General features: G+C 36.9%; 1 protein-coding gene and 1 pseudogene across 8 annotated transcripts in view; both read left to right on the top strand.

The window, feature by feature from the left end:
- The window catches only part of Rint1 (RAD50 interactor 1), a 221,506-nt gene that overhangs the window by 153,290 nt on the left and 46,552 nt on the right, over window positions 1-21,664 (top strand). The window lies entirely within an intron of this gene.
- LOC150107915 (U2 spliceosomal RNA) lies at window positions 18,972-19,132 on the top strand (annotated as a pseudogene).

The raw sequence follows: 21,664 nt of genomic DNA, 5'->3' as shown, positions 1-21,664 counted from the left end.
AAAGTTGACTACGTGCTGTCACGAGTGCACCAGTATTGAACAGAGGCAATGTGTGAGTCAGATAGATTGAAACTTAGGAAGTTATTGATATGGAAAGTATCTATGGCAATTTCTCTGGACTCGACAATCTTTCTTTCAAGTTCATCATAGCACACATGGATATTAGAAGTTTGCGTCCAGTACATAATGTGTTGGTGGCCTTCATCTGAGTTAACGGAGAAAAGAATGTGGCTAGAGAGAGCGCTGGCTCTAGTTCTGTTGTAGAAAATATCTCTACGGTGTTCTTCCAGATGAAGAAGGATGGATTTAGCAGTTTGGCCATAGTATGGCTTTCCACAATCACATAAGATCTTGTAGACTCCTGGAAACTGAGTTGGAAGATGTTTCTCTTTAGGTTTACTATGTACGGAGCGAAGTTTTGGGAGCGTAGTGAAGCAAGTTCTGAAGTTAAATTTCTTGAGAATTTTAGCTAGTTTTGGTAAAAGAGAGCTGATGTAAGGCAAAGAAGTAAAGGCTCTGGGGGAAGAGGGATCTTCAGAAGCAGTTGAGTGATGAAGAGAAAGAAATTTTTCAATCTTATTAGGAGAGAAACCATTATTGATAAAAGTCTTTTTAAGAAAAAGGAATTCATTTTCAATTTCTGTTTCTTCTGTTAGTAAATATTTGGCCCGGTGTGCTAAGGTAGAAATAATACCAAATTTTTGCGGAGGGGAGTGATGGGAAGAAGCATGAAGGTATCTGTCAGTATGAGTAAGTTTTCTAAAAATTGAGATTTTAATACTTTCAGAACATCTGGTAAGCTTCAGATCTACAGATCTAGAAAGGAGAGGCAGTCATCGGATTCCAGGTATCGTTATATAGACGATATATTCCTCATCTGGGAAGATGGTGTCAACAACCTAAATTTATTTTTAGACCACCTAAACAAGTTTCATGAAAAAATCTCTTTTACCTTTGAACTGGAATCTGATGACTGCCTCCCCTTTCTAGATCTGAAGCTTACCAGATGTTCTGAAAGTATTAAAATCTCAATTTTTAGAAAACCTACTCATACTGACAGATACCTTCATGCTTCTTCCCATCACTCCCTTCCGCAAAAATTTGGTATTATTTCTACCTTAGCAGGCTGGGCCAAATATTTACTAACAGAAGAAATAGAAATTGAAAATGAACTCCTTTTTCTTAAAAAGAACTTTTATCAATAATGGTTCCTCTCCTAATAAGATTGAAAAATTTCTTTCTCTCCATCACTCAACTGCTTCTGAAGATCCCTCTTCCCCCAGAGCCTTTACTTTGCCATACATCAGCTCTCTTTCACCAAAACTAGCTAAAATTCTCAAGAAATTTAACTTCAGAACTTGCTTCACTATACTCCCAAAACTTCGCTCCATACTTAGTCAACCTAAAGAGAAACATCTTCCAACTTAGTTTCCAGGAGTCTACAAGATCTTATGTGATTGTGGAAAGCCATACTATGGCCAAACTGCTAAATCCATCCTTACTCGTCTGGAAGAACACCATAGAGATATTTCTACAACAGAACTAGAGCCAGCTCTCTCTCTCTAGCCACGTTCTTTTCTTCGTTAACTCAGATGAAGGCCGCCAACACATTGTGGACTGGACGCAAACTTCTAATATCCATGTGTGCTATGATGAACTTGAAAGAAAGATTGTCGAGTCCAGAGAAATTGCCTTAGATACTTCCCATATCAATAGCTCCCTAAGTTTCAATCTATCTGACTCACACATTGCCTCTGTTCAATACTGGTGCACTCGTGACAGCACGTAGTCAACTTTTATTTGGAACTCAAGTTCTCGCATTACTGTTTTCAAAATGTACTACTGTTTTTTTTTGACTAGTACTGTTAATGCAATTTTTAAGTCTCTGTTATTTTTTTACATTTCTTTGATTGTGATACCTGAGGAAGTTGATCCATTCAACAAAACTAGTAAACTAGTAGTATCTTTTTAAATAAACCATGTCATCTCTTTATCTCTCGGTATCAAAAAAACAACAACAACCAGTTAACTCCTATGTTGTTCGCATATAGAGAGTAGGCGGGTCTGCTCTCGGTATCAGTCATTTAAAATAATTTATATGCGTGTATACAGTAAAACCCATTTTTTACACTGTTTACGGGACTGATGGAAAAAAGTGTAAATAGGAAATGTAAACGATCATTAAAAAAAGGCTAAAGGATGACTTACTGCTAGTATGTGAGTTTACATACTAGATTACAAAATTTAATAACTGAAAATAAATAAATTTACAATTACTTACATTATCTATTAAAAAAAATCTTTAATTGTTGATTGTTTTTGCTTTTTCTGCACTCTTATAAGTTCTGCCTGCCTCTCCACAGTGTATAAGGCATTAAATGCCCCATCGTCTCCTGATGCACTTGCAATATATCACTTGCAAGAGATAGCTTCCATTGCTTCTTTAGTAGTAGGGACGGTAACTTCTTGATCACAGTCTTCTTCAACCACTTCTTGCTCTTCTTCTTCTTCCTCACCAAGGTGATTATAAAGGATGTCCTCTACACCTGGTACCATTAATGTGATCATACCAGCATCAACATCAACATAGTCTTGAAATGAGGAAGACTCATCCATCACATACTAGTTGTTGGGCTCTGGCATATCTTCCTCCTGTAGTTGTTCCTCCTCTTCTGCAAACAAAAACTGTAATGTGAGGGAGTTTGTCCAATGTGATGTGTGTGGGATGTATGATTTCCCAAATGAGGCTGGAGTTTGGATTGAAAGTGATAGTGGTGGGAGAATGTGCAGAAAGTGTAAGCAAAGTGAGGAGTTGAAGTATGTGTCAGGTTGTGAGATAGTTATAGTTAAAGAAAGCCAGAATGTGAGTGAAAATAGTGACTTGATAGGGAATTGCGATGTTGTACAAGAGGGCAATGAGAGCGGTGATCAAAGAAAGAGTGAAATCAACTATACACGAGAGAAAATGGTTTAAATGATGAAAAAAATGAGGAATTATTTGTAGGGAGTGAGATCGTTAGGTTGTGCGCAGTGATACAAAATGCGCAGCGGCAATTAGAGCACTTGCAAAACTCTTTCCAGAACGATTCGGCTAATGTAAATAAACAAGTGTTTGAAAGGAAAAATAAGCGTAAGAGTGGGAGAGTTTCTGAAATGAAGGAAAGAGTGTTGTATGGTGACTCGTTATTAAGAAGAGTGATAGATGGGAGTTGAACTAAATCGTACTTACCAGGTGCAAAATTTAAGGATGTAAGTGAGAGTATTATAGTGCAAAAACAGATGGTGAAAGAATTGATAGTTGTGGTGGGTATGAATGAATTGAAAGGAGATAAATTTTTTATGAGAGAGGACTTGAAAGTATTGTTAAAGGCAGTGAAAGAAAAGAGTGACAGAGTTAGAATGGTGAGTCTGTTGCCACTGTATGACAGAGAGGAGTTTAGGAGGAGGGCCATAATCGCAAATGACATTATGTGCAGGTTATGCAGATGGTGGTGGAATTCGTGGACATGTGGAATGAGTTTGATGGGCGAAAGGATTTATACAAGATGGATGGCCTGCATTTGAATGGATTTGGCGTGCGGAGACTGGAAAAAGTGTTGCTGAATGAAGTGAAAATGGATGTGTAGAACTAGGGAAACTAGAACTACCAAGGAGGGGGGGGGAGTGGATATGCAGACATCAGTGAGACAGTTGAGTGTAAGAATGTATATAATATACCCGAGCCAGTACTAAGGACAAAAAATCGGAATGGGATAGTTAGAATAACGCATCAAGATAGGGGTGGGACAAAACGACCACTGCATTCATGTATACTAATGCCAGGAGTATTAGGAACAAGAAGGAAGAATTTTTGGCCTTGATTGGCTCTTCCTGGCCACAGGTTATTGGCATTAGTGAAACATGGCTGATGGAAGATGATGTAGTTAGTGGGATAGAATGTGTAGGTTATAGTGTGTTTAGGAGGGACAGAGAGAATAAAATGGGGGGGGGGGTGTTATTGATGATAGCTGATTAACTGCAGCCAAGGAGAATTAAAGTTGTATTGCAGGATAGTGAAAAGAGCTCATTTGAGGCTATTTGGTGTGAGGTTGAGACTGGCAGAACAAAATATACAGTTGGGTGCTGCTGTAGACCAGGTGATGGAATAGATGGTGGAGATAGTATGCATAAACAAATTGATGAAATGAGTGGAAGGAGGGTAATTATTATGGGGGATTTCAACTATGGTAACATTGATTGGAAGGAGGAGAGGACACATGTGAGGAAGGAAATGGATTTTATTCAATTATTAAGGGATGACTATGTGAGACAGCATGTAATTGAAAATACTAGGGGTGTGAGAGTGCTTGACCTGATAATAGCATCTGAGAATTTGACTGTAATGAATATGACCATGTTGCCACCTATTGGTCAGAGTGATCATAAGGTCTTGCCCTGGGAGGTGGCTAAAGGTGTGGAATTTTCGATTAAGACAGGGTATATGTGTAATTACCATGCTGGTAAGTATGACAAGCTTAGGAGATTGCTTGGATCAGTGCCAAGGCATGTACAACTGCAAGGGCTGGCTGTCGATAGAGCATGGGAAGTGGTCAAGGAGCATTTACAGGAGGTTATGGCTGATTGTATACCTAGGGTCCGAATAGTTAAACAAGTAGGTTAAATGGATGAATAACACCATTAAGCTTGAGCTGCAAAAAAAGAAACAACTGTGGAGGGAATTTAAAGAAAGAGGTGACCTGCAGGCACACAAATGGTATAAAATGCAGGCCAGAAGGGTAACGAGTGTGGTAAAAAAAAAAAAAAGCAAAAGCGGATTATGAAAGGAAGCTAGCTATGCAAGCTAAAGAGAATCTCAAACAGTTCTTTCAATATGCTACAAGCAAAAAAAAAAACTGTACACGGCAAAATGATTTTAAGGAATGACGATGATAAGGAGGTCACTGAATCAGTCGATATAGTGGAGTTACTGAGCGAGCACTTTGCAAAAGTATATCATCCAGGTGGTGACATTGAAAAAATGAAGGAACCATTAGTTTATATGGGAATTGTGATGAATGAAGTGGAGGTGAATAGTCTATTACAGAACGTTAATGTGAATACATCTGTGGGATTGGATGGTATACCAGCACGGGTCTTGCGTGAAGCGGCTAAAGAATTATCAGTGCCCTTGACCATGTTGTTTAATCTAAGTCTCGGGTCTGGTTTAGTCCCAAAGGTGTGGAAAGAGGGAAAAATAGTTCCACTGCATAAAGGAGGATCCAAGACTACGGTTGCAAATTACCGACCGATCAGCATATCAGGAGTCGTTGTCAAGGTCTTGGAGAAAGTAGTCAAGGGAAAAATACAGGAATGGATTGATAAAAATGAGATACTATACGGGGGGACAGCATGACTTTGTGAAGGGTAGATCATGCCTCAGTAACTTATTCAAGTTTTATAACACAGTGATGGCAGAACTGAATAAGGGTAATGGATTTACAGTGATACTACTGGACATTAAGGCATTTGACAGGATATCACATGGAATTCTAATCCGTAAACTACAACATATGGGAATGGATATAAGGTTGGTGAGATGGATAGGCGGGTGGTTGATGGAGAGATATCAAAGAGTAATTTATTCAGGAGTAGAGTCCAAAAGATGGCCTGTGACTAGTGGTGTGCCGCAGGGTTCTGTTCTTGGACCACTGCTGTTTAATTTGTTCATTAACGATATAGGGAAGGATCTAAGAGGAACAGTTCATTTGTTCACTGATGATGCAAAGTTGGGTAAGGCAATAGTGAATGCAGAAGATGTCAAAATCTTGCAGGATGACATGGTTAGATTGGAGTTCTGTGCTAAGGAGAATGGATGTCAATTTATTGTGACAAAATGTGAGGTTATGCATTTTGGGGTGAAAAGATTAGCAGCAGTATACCATATTGGTGGAAACATACTCCAGGAGATTGATGAGGCCAGGGACTTGGGAGTGTTGGTGGATAGGGAGATGAAGTTTAGGGGGCACATTGCAAAAGTTGCTAAATCAGCTCATCAACTCACTTGGTTGTTGAAAAATACCTTGACGAGCAGAGACAAGCAAGTTATTGTACCTCTGTACCGAGCCCTGATAAGACCTCATCTCGATTACTGTGCCCAGATTTGGTCATCTCAGTTCCTTCCTGATGGGGAGGAGGTGGAGAGGATCCAGAGGCGAGTGACTAAGACAATAGCAGGTCTATGGAATGAACCATATGAGAACAGGTTGAAGATTTGTGGGTTGCAGAAATTAGTTGATAGGCGGAAAAGGGGAGATATGATTGAGACATTCAAATTGCTAAAGGGTTTCTATAGGATTAATTCAGAAGATATTTTTGAGATCAGGACTGGTGGTGGGAGAACTAGGGGACACCTATGGAAGCTGGGCAAGCGTGTGGTTAGCAGGGGTGTTAGAGCTGGGTTCTTTACTTTTAGAGTGGTAAATGAGTGGAATAAGCTGCCAGAGTCTGTTGTGGGTGCTATGACGGTGAGTGAGAATACTGTGAGAATGTTGTATAGTTGTGTGGACATGATGTTTAGGACCTCCCTCGATGAGTCTAAGGACTCCCTGGAGTCGCCTGTAATAATAGTAATAAAAACTCCTGCCTTCTGGAAACAGGTGGATATGGTTGCAGGAGTAACATACATCCATGCTTTGGCCACATAATGCATGGATCAAGGAGTGATATGATCATTTATTTTGGGTCCATACCATTATCATGCATAAACACAGCTTTTTCAATAAGCATTTTTCTATATTTCCATTTAAATGCATGGATGATGCCCAGATCTAATGGCCGAAGCCCACTTGTACAATTAGGGGGAAAGAACACTAATCTAATGTTTCTGAGCTGCAGATTTTCAGCGCAGGACATTTGTCTAGTAGTAGTATTATTTTGCAATGATTTGTCCCCATTTTATCATCCAGAGCATGCATGGTGGATGTGAAGATGCTGCTGGTCATCCATGCTGTGCTGTTGGCATCATACTTAGTAGGCAGATTTTTCACGTTCTTAAAACACCTTGGCTTTTTAAATTTACCAATTACCAGTGGAGGTAATATTTCTGATCCATCAGCATTGACCATGAGCAAAACAGTTACCCTTTGCTTGCTGAGTTTTCCACTGACACTTCTCTCCTTTAAAACACAATGTTTTACTTGGCAGAATGTTATAAAAGAGCCCAGTTTCATCAACAATGAAAATTTCGGCTCATCCTGAATAATAGTCTTTAGTTCATATTTCCACTGGTTTACAGTTTTCTCCACACACTCGATTATACACAATATTGTGACGAGTCGTGAAACGATCAATCCATCCATTTGACGGAGTAAAACCATTAATCTCCAACCTCGCAGCAAATTCAAGGGCTTTCGCTCGGAGTATAGTACCATTGACTGGAATACCTGATGCTCTCGTAGAAACAAGCCACTCCACCACAAGTTTGTCCAGTTCATCGTATGTCGATGTCCAGATATATTTTTTTTTTTTTGACATAGTGCCAGATTGCTTTGCATTGAGTTCAATGCTTGACCTGTTTTTACTATCGTGTTCAAAGTGGACACGAAGAGACCAAGATCTTTTGCTAATTGAACATGTGTTCTGTCATGCCAATATACACGTCGCAGAATTGCCATCTTTTCTTCTACCGAAATACATTTCCTGTCTTTTTTCTCCATGTTACTAACTTGGATCATCCACCACTGCAACTTGAAAGCAACTATCATATGTTAAATTACTTACCAGAAATTCTGCATTATCAATTTGTACTGTGATTGAAAAATCACGGTAATCCTCATCACTATATCATTGCTGCAAACGTGCAAGCAGCTGTGATGGCGGAAATGAAACTACAGCTGAAAGCAACGCCACCTGGGAACAGAAATGCGCAGATATCAGCAGAAATCGATTCAAAAATTGGTATTGCCACCTGTGAAAAAAAAAACAAATCACGGGAAATAATGTCCACATCAAGTTGTTAATGGTGGGAAAACAATATATCTTGAGAATAGGCCTTAAGACGGGACCAACGGAAAATGACGTAAATGGCAAGAAAACATAAATTGCGGGAACGTAAAAATGGGGTTTTACTGTATATATATGTACAAACATGCACACACACACACACACATGCATAAAAAATGAATGTATAATACAATATCACACACAAATATACAAAAAAATTCTTGTAAGGCTAGGAATCTGACAGGCAAGTTTTTAAGTTCATATTTAGTTAATATAATTTTCTGTATATTATTGTTAGAAGTATCAGGAATAAGAAGGAGGAGATTTTGGCATTGGTTAGTGCAACCTTGCCAGAAGATATAGGCATTAGTGAGACTTTGCTAACAGCAGATACTGCTGATGATAGCAGATGAATGCAATCAACAAGAGTTGGAGTCAGTCAGTCAGGCAGATAGTAGGCTCAATGTCACACCAGATTGACTCAAAGAGTCAATCTGGTGTGACATTGAGTCCAAGAAGAAAAAATATAAAATTCATTGCTGTTAGAGGGTGAATGTGTGATGCTGAAGATATGAACAACATATTAGTACAATGAGTATAAGTTGAGTAATTATTATGGGGGACTTCAACTTTGGAGACATAGATTGGAAGGAGGAAAGATCACATGTCAGGAAGGAGAATGGAATTTATACACTTACTGAGAAATAATTTCCTGTGATGGAGGGGAATTGGGCGTAGTATTAATCCATATGTTGGATCTGGTTATAGGATCAGAAAACCCATCCATAACTAAGGTAGCTACATTCCTTCAATTGTTGAAAGTTTATTTTTCACTTGGTTAGAGTATAATAAATTTAGTTTAATCCTTTATCCAAGTGTGAGCAAACAAAGTTTGTGCCTGAAAGTATCTTCAGGACTGGGGTAAGGTGGTACAACACCAGGGCACTCCTTGCAAAGGTGGATCAAGATACCAACACTCCTATCTCAGTATCTCTCATAATGCAAAACACATCTCCTTGCAGATATGTCTAATGTTATGCATTAAGGGAAGGGCCACAGATGACCTGCTAATGCTTCTGCCTGGTATCTCCACTTGGGCCTGGCTCCCACTGAAGAGACCTCAATAAAGGTCGAAACTAGTCTGGGTTGTGGCCCTTCCCTTAATGCATAACATTAGACATATCTGCAAGGAGATGTGTTTTGCATTATGGGAGATACTGAGATAGGAGTGTTGGTAGCTTGCTCCACCTTTGCAAGGAGTGCCCTGGTCCTGGTGTTGTACCACCTTACCCCAGTCCTGAAGATACTTTCAGGCGCAAACTTTGTTTGCTCACACTTGGATAAAGGATTAAACTAAATTTATTATACTCTAACCAAGTGAAAAATAAACTTTCAACATCTTTCTCTAAATCCAGAGTAATTTATTAAAAAAGGGTGGCACACCATTTGGCAACTCCTATAGGTAGAGATGACCTGCTAATGCTTCTGCCTAGTATCTCCACTTGGGCCTGGCTCCCACTGAAGAGACCTCAATAAAGGTCGAAACTAGTCTGGGTTGTGGCCCTTCCCTTAATGCATAACATTAGACATATCCGCAAGGAGATGCGTTTTGCATTATGGGAGTAGCTTGCTCCACCTTTGCAAGGAGTGTCCTGGTGTTGTACCACCTTACCCCAGTCCTGAAGATACTTTCAGGCGCAAACTTTGTTTGCTCACACTTGGATAAAGGATTAAACTAAATTTATTATTCCTTCAATTGGGAAAAAGTGATGATGAGGTCTTGACTTGGAAGGTAGTAATACATGTGGAAATACCAATTAAGAAGGGGTATTATGTAGAACTACAAGGCAGGTGATTATGATACACTTAAGAGGCAGCTTGGAAGTGTATAATGGCATAAAGATCTGCAAGAGAAGAGGATGTTCACAGTGCATGGAGGGATATCTAGGTATTTGGAGGAACAAATATAGTAGGGTAAATTGGGTAGAAGTTAGAATAGATGAGTAGTATCATTAAGTACTAGCTGCAAAAAAGAAAATGTGGAGGATATATAAGGAGAAAGGTGACCAGGTAAAACTGATGAATGCTACAAGGGTCAGGCAAGAAAGGTGACCAGCATGGTAAGGAAAAATCAGATTATCAGAAGAAATTAGCTGGGAAAGTGAAAGGAGTACCAAAGAGTTTGTTTGTTATGTGGCAAGTAGGAGAAAGAAGATTGTGAAAGAATTACTTTCATGATGAGTGCAGATGGTAGACAGGTGACAGAGGCAGACAAAATTGTTGACCTGCTGAGTGACCACTCTGCAATGCTAGCATTCTTTGTTCTAGCTTCACCTTGTGATTATGCTGATTCACTGATGGTGGCCAGTTAATTTCTGGTTAAAATATTTGCAATAATAAAAATTATTAATTACTCAAAGAGCCAAAAGGCTTCAGTTTTGCATGTATTCCTATAAGCTCTCTGGTCAACTTATGAAACTTTCATAGTTGCTATATTCAGCTTTGAAATAATGCTGGATCTAATATCCACTTCACTTATGTAATTTTACATCTCTCAAATGAAGTCTTTTGGCACTTTTTATTTGAGTAATTACTTTTATGCACCAACCGAGAGTTTGCTTATGGAAAATACCTTTCTCGACATTTCAAGTTCCTCAGTACTGAACAAGAGTTTTTACTCTTGTAAGGTTTCTGCTTGGTCTCTGAAGAGAACTAACCAGTTAGAAACAGCTGTCAGACCAGTGAAACTTTATCAAAATAGACTAATAAAAGGCAAACATGCAGGTGCTTGGGCAGTGGTCATGCTCTTTTAAGTAGTCCATACTGTTGTGTCCCCTTTTTACCATCCTATAATTATTAATTCCTCTTACAAGTTTATATTTTATCTTGTTTGTAACAAATTACTTACTATATGTGATATCACCCAAATACAAGGTATCTAAGCTCTTGCTCCCCTTAGTATCCTAAAACATTTATATTTTTTAGCTGCGCCATTTAGGACATTTAGTTTATGAAAGAAAATCAAAACAAGAAGCAATTTCTTAAATATGTTTAGGTGTGAAACAATTATGCAGTAGTGACCTTGAACTCTTAACTTAATTTTTCTTCCCCCCTGCAGCTAGATTCGTACGTTATTACAAGCGGTGCATTGAATAGCAATTTCAGACAACTGAATTTTCAATGAGCAAAAGTTTATTATACACATAAGCACAATATAATACATTAAAAATCATTAAAACTTAATTCAGTACTAAGCTGAGGCAATACAAAGCAATACTAGCAAAACACAAATGATAGGTTATAAAATTCTATGTGGGAAGGGCGATTATGCCACCACAAAAGACTCCACACGTACGATAAAAGGATATCCTCGCAAATGTTAACAATTGACTAAAACTTCTCGTCTGTCTGAGCACAATATTATGATACAATACCTTAATTAAACACAATTAGTTTACACACATTAGCTCATGAGAGTAATATGGATTAAACAGTCCTATTGCTACAATAGTAATCACATTCGATTCTTCAGACATCTCTCAGACAAAATATAGATGTCTGAGAGATGTCTGAAGTTACTAGACACATGATTATCTATCTGTTAACACTGACAAGCTTATTCTCTTTCTATTCTTAAATGCGCTAAAGTCCTAGTTCAACTCTCGTTCAAGTCTTTCAATAGATCGGTAACTGAACTAAAATCACAGCTACGTAAGATTTGAAATAATATAAGATTTTACGATACTGTTTTGATAAGGATCTTCTATGCTAGTCTCTGCTCTTACTCATCTGTAATTTCCGAGGACGAATTCCTCCATAGTGAACCATATCTGAGATTTCTAGGATCAAGGTGGGCCTTCACATCTTCGCATCAGCGCATCAAGCTTCTTTCAAGGAAACACAATGGATCTGCGATTCGGTAGTCGTGAGATTCACTACGCGGGCACCTACTTCTCCACAGATTTTCCTTTTTTGTGAAGAACATGGTTGATATAACATGCATTAGTTACCTTTCTTCTCAGCTGTATGGCGTCCCTCCTTTCTATAATAGGGAAATAGGACCAAAATCTCGCTTATTTTGTTCCTTGTTGTGACGGAAGGAGAGAACTCCTGACTGTCACTCAGGAGTAGTCTCCTTCCACCACGACAAGGAACAAAGGAGAACCAAGAGAGCCGTGTGTGTGTGTGGGGGGGGGTTCCTAACCCTTTTATACCATGTGCCATTAGGGTCATGCAATTAATCCCCCCCATGTCTGAATACACTTTCTGTGACCAGTTAGGGTGGCGTTTTTCTGATGAAATTTCCCGCGGCCCGTGTGCACGTGACTGACTCGTGGCGATGTCCAAAATCGGGAACTTTGACCTTGGACCTTACCTTGTCCCTGTTCAGGTGCCAGCCATTTTGTTGGCTCGTACATCCTGGCTCTGAATCTGCCATCTTGTTAGAACGTAGTTCTTATTTAAATTATCTGTTTTTTATTATCTTAATTAATTGTTGGTTGATTACTAATCCAAATATAGAGAAATTTATATTATCCTGCACCACCCTATATTCAGATTAGTCTATATAATATAGTGGAATCGGTCATCAACTAACTTTAGCAATCTCACTTTTCTACAGGCCGAGTTTAAAATTAATATTTAAGGCTTCCGCAAGATCTGATAAACTTTATGATCGGTGCAATGAAGAAAAATCAGGCAAACAACAAATTGAATCTAATAAAATAAACATTTAATACAGGGTTATAGAACATGTACATTTAAGTAAAACTTTAAAAACAAGACAATGCAAATCAACTTAGTCCAAATACTCATAACAAACATAAAACATCGCACATTCAGCTGTCAATACTATATTCATCCGAATAATTGAAGATGGTCCACACAGTTCAATGTTACAGAATCTCACAGTAATTATTCTTAAAGTAGAATTCTCTAATTCTCTCTTAGTCAACTAACACTTATTTAATTATGAGGCAGTTATCACTTCAAGGGGAAAACACATTAAAGCTCCATACTTCAGCTATTTTTAGTAGAACGCCACAGTTAATGTTAAGATATATCCTGCGGAGCTAACTCTTATATCTTCACTCTGAAATATTAAAAAAATGGCCTGCTCTTACTGGGTTACATCTTTTACACATTGGATTCACTATAGGCACACTTAAAACTGTAGTTAACTATCACTCGGAAGCAACACTATTCAAAAGAAATCTTCACTATAATAACTGAAATGTTAAACATAGCGCTTCATAAGTCATGACGCACTCGTATTAGGTAATCTACTTATTCCTTATTTATTACTATGCATTAAATTCAGCCTTGCGCTGTTCTTCTTCAAAACAACTAGAATTCGTCGGAATTTTAGAATTCCGTAGAAATATTTCGAATTGCCTATTAATTTCCTGGTCCTTTCATAATCTATTTACGGCATTTCCAAATCTCCATTACTGCCACCCTTTACTTCACTCTTTGCTGTCCATCAGCTTTCTCCTGTTTACCTTCGTTCTCCAATTAAATACGTTCATTCTTCCTGCCCAAAATCTGGTTCTAGCTAGTTCAGCTTATATATCAACTTCTTCTCCCTTTGAATACCATAGCTCACACTCCATGCACGTGCTATCTAAAATTAACTCTGTTTCCTTGACAACAGCCAATCAGAAGAATTACACAAAATTACTTTCTCTTTCAATAATGATAAAATAAAAAAAATCATAGTTCACATAGGGTACATTAACCTTACATATATACATTCTCTTTCAGAAATACAAATAAAGAAATAATCCATAGTTCATATAAATCACATTCAATCATAATAAACACAAATTCTATAATATACATGCACAGCTTCTTATAATATTATTATATAATAAAGTAAATTAAAAGAATAATATACAGAGCCTTTTTATTACTATTACATTACTTAAGATTATATTATTGAATAATAATAAACAAAATTCAAGGCAATTATATGAATAACACACTATAAGCAAGAGACAAACAATAAATAATTTACAAGTCTTGCCTTTGACATGGAGGATTATGTTGGATTCTGAAAGAAGTATTAACAATTTTCATTTCTCTTCATTTAGAATCCAACAGAGCCCTGTGTGTGTGGGGGTTCCTAACCCTTTTATACCATGACCCTACCGGCACCTTCTGCAATTAATCCTCCCCACCATGTCTGGATACGCTCTCTGTGACCAGTTAGGGTAGCGGTTTTCTGATGAAATTTCCCGCGGTCTGTGACTGACTCATGGTGATGTCCAAAATCAGGAACTTTGACCTTGGACCTTACCTTGTTTCTTGCTAACCCTATGATGAGTCACATTTATTAAACTTTATCAGCTTTCCAAAATTTTCTAAGAATTGACATAAATTTATAATCCCTTGTTTCAATTGTTTAACAGCGAGCCTTTACATGCAAAATTCTTATGACCAATATTCTATAATTTAATTATCTTATTTTCATCATATTATAACAAATTTTTTTATGTGAGTTAACAAATACTCTCAGTTGTATTTCACACTTAGATGCAAGTATATTTTTCCTTTTTATTAAAGGTTCCTACTTGTTAAATTGTGACAAAATTTAAATTCCTTTTAGGAACTTTATTAATCACAAACTTTAACAATACTAAGGCAATCTGGAGATGCCAAGAAATGTATTCCCACAAGCTCTCTGGTTAATGTACTAAATTTTCATAGTTTTTACATTTGGCTTCGAAATAATGATAGATCTAATATCCACTTTGCTTATGTAATAAAAATTATTATTTATTCTTGCAAATGTGTGTCTAATAACTATGAGCTGCAAACAAAGAAAATGTTGTGGAGGGTATATAAGGAGAAAAGTAACCAGCTAACTCATAAATAGTACAAGGATCAGGCAAGAAAGATGACCAGCATGTTAAAGAAGGCAAAATCAGATTATGAGAAGAAATTAGCCAAACAAGCAAAAGAAAATCCCAAAGAGTTTTTTCATTGTATGCGGCAAGTAGCAGGAAGAATAACTTTAATGAGTGCAGATAATGGAAGCAGGCAAAATTATTGAGCTACTGAGTGATCATTTTGCAAAGGTATATGTATATATCATCCAAGTGATGATATTGTTATGGCAGAGGTGACAGAGATCAATGTGAGAACAGAGGTTGATGAATTGGAGAGTGCGCTCTAACTGCGCTTAAACTTGCTTAACTTTTTGCAAGCCATTAGTAGCAGAGGCTCGACCAATCTTTGCTGGCTACTCAGAATATTGTAGAATCCGAATGCAAATGCAGCTGTCGGATTGGATGGGATATATTCGCTTGCATTTTAAGCGAATGTGCAGGGGAAATGGCGATGCCTTTGACTAAGCTGTTTAATTTAACTCTCAGCTCTGGCAAACTCAGCTCCAAGATAATGGAAGGAGGGTAAAATAATTCTTTTGCATAAAGGAGGATCTAAGTATCTGGTAGAAAAGTATAAAGCAATATATCAATTATATATCAGGAGTAGTGGTAAAAGTACCAGAAAAGTTGGTCAAAAATAGAATTCAGGCATCTATGGATAATAATAATAATAGGATACTCTATGGAGACAGCAGGGCTTTATGAAGGGTCAGTCATGCCTTAGTACTGATTTTACTTACTATTAATTTTTTATAATAGCGTGACAACTGAGTTGGATAAAGGGAATTGCTACACAATGATACTGCTGGATTTTGCAAAGGTGTTTGATAGGATATCACATGGATTGCATCAGATGGGGATGGATATGAAACTGATGGTATGGATAAAAGGGTGGCTGATAGATAGATACGAAAAAGTAGTATATAGAGGAGCAGAATCCAAGAGAAAGCAGATGATTAGTGATGTGCAGCAGAGCTTTGTGCATGGACCACTACTGTTCACTTTGTACATAAATGATATAGGAAATTTGAAGGGAGATCAGTTGTTTGCTGATCTCCCTTCAAGTCTTGCCCAAGTCTGCATCATCAGTTGTTTGCTGATCTCCCTTCAAGTCTTGCCCAAGTCTGCATCATCAGTTGTTTGCTGATGATGCAGACTTGGGCAAGGTAATAGTTGATGTGCAGAGCTTGCAGGATGATCTGAATAGGCTGACAGTATGGGCAAAATATAATAGGTTTCAATTTAATGTGGAAAAGTGTAAAGTTATGCTTTTTGGGATACAAAAGATTACAAGCTTTGTACCATATTGAGTGAATTCAGGGAACTGTACTTCAGGAAATTGATGAGGCTAGGGATTTGGAGATAATAGTAGATAGAGAGAGAGAGAGATGAAGTTTAGAGGGCAAATTGCAAGTGACCAGGATAGCTCACAGGATTACTTGGTTATTCAAGAACATACCAACAAGCAGAGATAAAGTAGTATCATTCCTCTCTATAAAGATTTGATATGACTGCACCTGGATTACTGTGTTCAGGTCTGGTGATGTGGGTTTCTCAGGGATGAGGAAGCCATGGAGAGGATCCAGAGGAGAGTGACCGAGATGGTGAGTGTCTTTCTTATGGATCTTTGGTAGACCATAGAACCTGTTAAAAATGTATTTTGCAAGACCACCGAGGTTCTATGCTCTTCCAAAGATCCATAAGAAAGACATTTCTCTCCATCCGATTATATGCTGCATTGATTCACCTACATATCGCATAGTCAAATATTTAGCAAACTTACTGAAATCACATATAGACAAGTCTCACTCTTTTTTAAAAAAATTCAGATTTCTCAGATAAATTAAAAAATGTCTCCATACAACCTACTAATCTTATGGTGAGCTTCAATGTAGAATCCCTATTTACAAATGTACCTCTCAAAGAAACTTTACAACTCTTTCTGAAATATTCCTACAAGATATAGTAAAAACTTCAGATTTGTGATGCATTCTGGATACTTTGTTTGTGAAAACAAATTCTACAGCCAAGTAGATGGAACTGCCACGGGAAGTCCATTCTTCCCTGCTTTAGCCAACTGTTATTTCCCCTCTTCTAAAGATAAACACTTTCCTATGTCTCTTCCAAGTATATACCAAGTTCCATGTGACTGCCATCTTTCCTACTTCGACAAATGGGACACCCAGTAGAAAAAAAGAATACAGGAACATCAATCATATATTTTCCACAAAAAATCTGATAAATCTGGATTAGCTCGACATGGAATAGAGACAGACCACAACATTCTTTAGTCTGGAACAACACTTACATAGATGTTGGTACAAATCTGAACTCGTTTTTAAGGAGGTGCTGAAGTCATGCTTCACTGCCCTAACTTGAATCAGAATGACTTATCCTTATCAAAATTATGGGAAAGTTTGATTAGAATAACACATCATTAAATTTTTTTTTTTCGATTACTATTGAACCGAGAATGGTATTTTAGGTTATAAAGATATAAGGTCTTAAGAAACCAAATAGATACTATATCTATCTGATAATCTGTTGAGTATGATATTATAAGTTATATAAATATATACAATTTATATTTACACAGTTATGATTAATCTTTTCTCAATTAAAGCATAGTGTTACTGGTGATTTAACATCATGCAGCTTATTCTATTTTGAATAAATCAATTGTTTGCATTCTACCTTGTAACAACTGTTTTTTAAGCCACTGATGATGGTCTATTAATTTCAGACTGAAATTTATGGCAGTATATTTATTAAATAATACTTTTACCTTGTGTTTTCATGTGTATATTGCATAGAACTATTATGTCTCTCTTTTGAGTCTAGATTGTGGTATACGAAATGTTGTCACAAGGCTATGAAGTCACTGTAGTTTATATCATTTGTGTTTTTTGTTTGTTTATTCAGTTTCTGAGATCTGAAAAAAGAAAGTATTGATTATTAATAACTTTTGTCAAAATATTTTTTTTTTTAGGTATTCAGGAGCTGGAAACACTGACTAAACAAATGAAAAAATTGTTAAATTCTGTTCTGGATATATGTTTTATGTTATTTTTTTCCTGACCAAGGTGGTCCTTCCTGTCTGTTCAAAATATCGACTTCTATGCTTCTACTGACTTGCGATTATTCAAGAGATGCTGTAGACATCTGGGAAGCAAATGACTAAGCAAACAAAAATAATGTTAAATCTCCTTTAAAATAGGCTTCTTTTCTATGTATGTGACTCATTCCTGTGTTCAGTAAATCCCAACCTACAACACTACACTCATATGACACTTTTCAATTATGCAATTGAAAATCCATTTATACAATGCCGCATTAATTCATATGACAGTTTTAGCGATATGATGCTCTTTTGAATCAGCTAATGTACAGTTCTTGTGAACTGTTTATTTGCGATGTCATTGATCACTGCATCTCCCTGTGTCTTAATGTTTCACTGTGAATTATAAACTGTTTATAAGTTTTATTTTATTGTTGCTAAAGAAAACAGATTTGTATATCTATTACATTAGATAAAATTAAAATGATTAAATTTAGTGATGGTATCAAACAGTGAGATAAGCAGAACTTACTTCATGTTGCTGTTTTTATAATTGTTAAAAACACAGATAAAGTGATGGTATCGAGCAATGAGATAGGCAAAACTTACTTCATGTTGCTGTTTTTATAATTGTTAAAAACACAGATAAAGTGAAAAGTGCTACACTAGTTAATATTACACTAGTTAAACTTGGTATCTTTTTTGGATCTGGCTCCCAGACCCAGAAGAGATACCAAGGTTGAAGTAATGCAGAAGTAGTCATATATTTCCCATATACATATAAATTTTTTGTTTGTGGAAGAACTCACACAAATAAATGTTTTATTTACATTAATTATACATCTGTGACTACTTAAAAACATTATTACACCATTACATGTATCTACAAGTACAAAAAAAAGAGAGTAGTGATTTACTATAGAGCGTGCAAGTTGTAGCAAAAGTGGAACACATTCCAAGCACTTCTCTACCTTCCAAAAATCTGTTTAATATATTGGGCCCCTGATTTGACTCACAACAAACAATGAGCTGATACTTAACTTTTTGCTTCTCAGTCTTTTAGTTAAGATCAAAATCTCAGGTTCACTTAGGGGTCCAAGATGTTAAACTGAATTTTGGAAGCCAGCAAAATGCTTATAGCTTGATATACCTTTACCACGTTTTGTCTCGGTATTGTACTACCTCCAGGGTCAGCTCACTCCTCTTGGGGTGGATTATGACCTTACTTGAAAGTTTCAAAATTACTACTTATTATTTATTATTTATTTAGCATTTGACTAAGAAGAATAAATGCATCTTCTACCATACACACAAAAAAACCAAATACAAGACAACAAAATGCATTAAAGAATACAATAGTGTGAAGTGACACTGTAGTCATATATACATATAAAAATATACAAATAAGCAGAAAATTAAAATCGAATGTCTAAGTTCGACAACCTGTCAACAGCATCAGTGGAAACTGTTATAAAGTCAGATACTGGTCCCTTGAAGGCTCTGTGAGGACAGTCAAGTGTGATATTTGCATAGTTTGGTTATCCTCACCACAGTCACAAGATGAATTTGGTCTTATTCCCCAAGTAAATAAGGAAGCTCCATACCTACCATGGTTGGTGAGAACCCTATTTAGGGAGGCCCATATTTTTCTAGGTAGGTCGAACCCTAATGGAGAGCTGTTTGGGTTAAAGACAATTTGCCAGATTACTGGGGCTTTGGCAATCTATTCCGTCTGCCATGCTATTGTGGCATCATAGCCCTCAATGACAAGTTGTTGTGCCGTTATAATAGGCGGATGTCTTGACTTAAGCCTCTGGGATGTAAAACTATCAATATCAGAATGTATAAGAAGCAGTGGGTTCTGGCAAATTTTGTTATATTCACGAATCAGGTTGTCTTGGTGTCGTAGTTGTGGCAGTTGTATGTGGCTGAGAACTGGTAGCCAATATGATGGAGTAGTCATTATTGTTCCAGAAATGATACACATTGTCTGATTCAGCACAGTATTAATTAATTTAACATGTGCACTGTTCAGCCAGACAGCTGAGCAGTATTCATCAGTTGAGAAGACGAGGCCCTGAGCAGATGTCCTTAATGTGGGAGCACAAGCCCCCAGGTTGTTCTGGCAAGTTTATACAGTATATTATTTCTAGTTCTGAGTTTGGCAGCAATATGTTATTCCTCATTGGAAAGATGTCTATTAAAGGAGAGGGTTCTGTCCAGATACTTTGGATTAAAATTGTGCGGTAGTATTTTCCCATTTAGTTGCACTCTTAAGATGTTTCGTGCCATGCTATTGTTCAAATGGAAACAGCACATTTCAGTCTTGGTAGTGCTTGGAATAAGATGCCACTTCTCAAAGAAGTTGTTTAGCTCCTCTGAGTCACTAGTTAGTACGTGCTCTATAGTACAGAAGTTCTGGTGTTGGAATGTGATGCATAAATCATCAGCATATGCGAATTTTCTAGACGTTGTCCTTGGAAGGTCAGAAATATACAAATTGAAAAGAAGAGGAGGCCAGAATTGACTCTTGTGGGAGTCCATTGTTAAGTGTTCTTGGCTTGCTCATATCATCATCATCATCTAGAACTACTTGTGTTGTTCTATTACATAGAATAGTGTTGATCTGATGGGTCATTTTTTTACATTTCAGTATTTTAAGGAGCTTGTAGATCACGCCATTCCTCCATACATTATCATATGCAGCTGCCGAGTCTATAAAGACTACACCAGTTTTAAGGCATTTTTCAAAACCAGATTCTATATGTGTCATTAGGGCCAAAACTTTGATCTTCACAATTGTGCCCGGGCCTGAAACCAGCCTGTTCATGAGGGAGAGTGTCAATAATGATATTAGACTGTTACCATGATACAACAGAGAGAAAAATCTGGGCGTCTTTGGAAGTGGCATTGGATCCTGAATATCGAAATATTAACCAGAGTATTAACTTATCTGAGTACATCCTAGCCTTCGTTAGTCAAACACGTTCACATGAATGTGTAAACATGCAGAACGTTCTGAACAATTAGAAATATTTTAAAAATAACATCAGTCTGTTCTATAATTGCATAACAGTGGTCACCTTTGTTGTTTTGTCTTTATTGTTTTGCCTACTAGTTTACTAGTTTGTATGTTTACAAACTAGTAAATGTAGTTTTGTTAATTCAAATAAATATTGTTATGTTATCTTATTCTGGTGTTCTGCCTTATAGACTTTAGTTAAATATTTATGAACCATCAAAGTCTACATACTTCACAGTGTGTGTATATATATATATATATAAAATGTGTATGTGCTGGGTCACAATGAAAAATGTAGTTTTTATTGTGGGTTGTAGTCAGAAAAGTTTGAAAAACAGTGTTCTAGAGAATTCTACGGTTATGTGACATCTAGAATAAATTAAATTAATCTCTTAACACATGTTATTCCTCATAAGGAGTAGAGCAACCAGTCTCCATCCTTTAAGTCTTCACTGACAGTAGGCCCAAACTATCATTGAATGAAAACGTATAGCAGTCTCCAGCTGTCTCCATCTCATGGACCAAAATCCTAACATCCATATTATCGTCTATAATAGTGCAAGTTTTATGGTTGATATTTAATTATCAATCATATGGGAATAAAATCCTTAGTTTCCAAGAGGGAAAACCCTATCTGCCCATTCAAAAGATCAACTGACTTGGGAATTAGCAAAAAAAAAAAAAAAAAAAGATTGAAAAAAAAAAAGTTGCTTC

The sequence above is a fragment of the Typopeltis vanoorti genome, chromosome 3, assembly GCF_054136105.1.
Source record: "Typopeltis vanoorti isolate ZY-2024b chromosome 3, IOZ_Tvanoo_1.0, whole genome shotgun sequence".
In the NCBI taxonomy this organism is placed as follows: domain Eukaryota; kingdom Metazoa; phylum Arthropoda; class Arachnida; order Uropygi; family Thelyphonidae; genus Typopeltis; species Typopeltis vanoorti.
The sequence above is the reverse complement of the archived record's forward strand: the minus strand, read 5'-3'. Positions and strand labels throughout refer to the sequence as shown.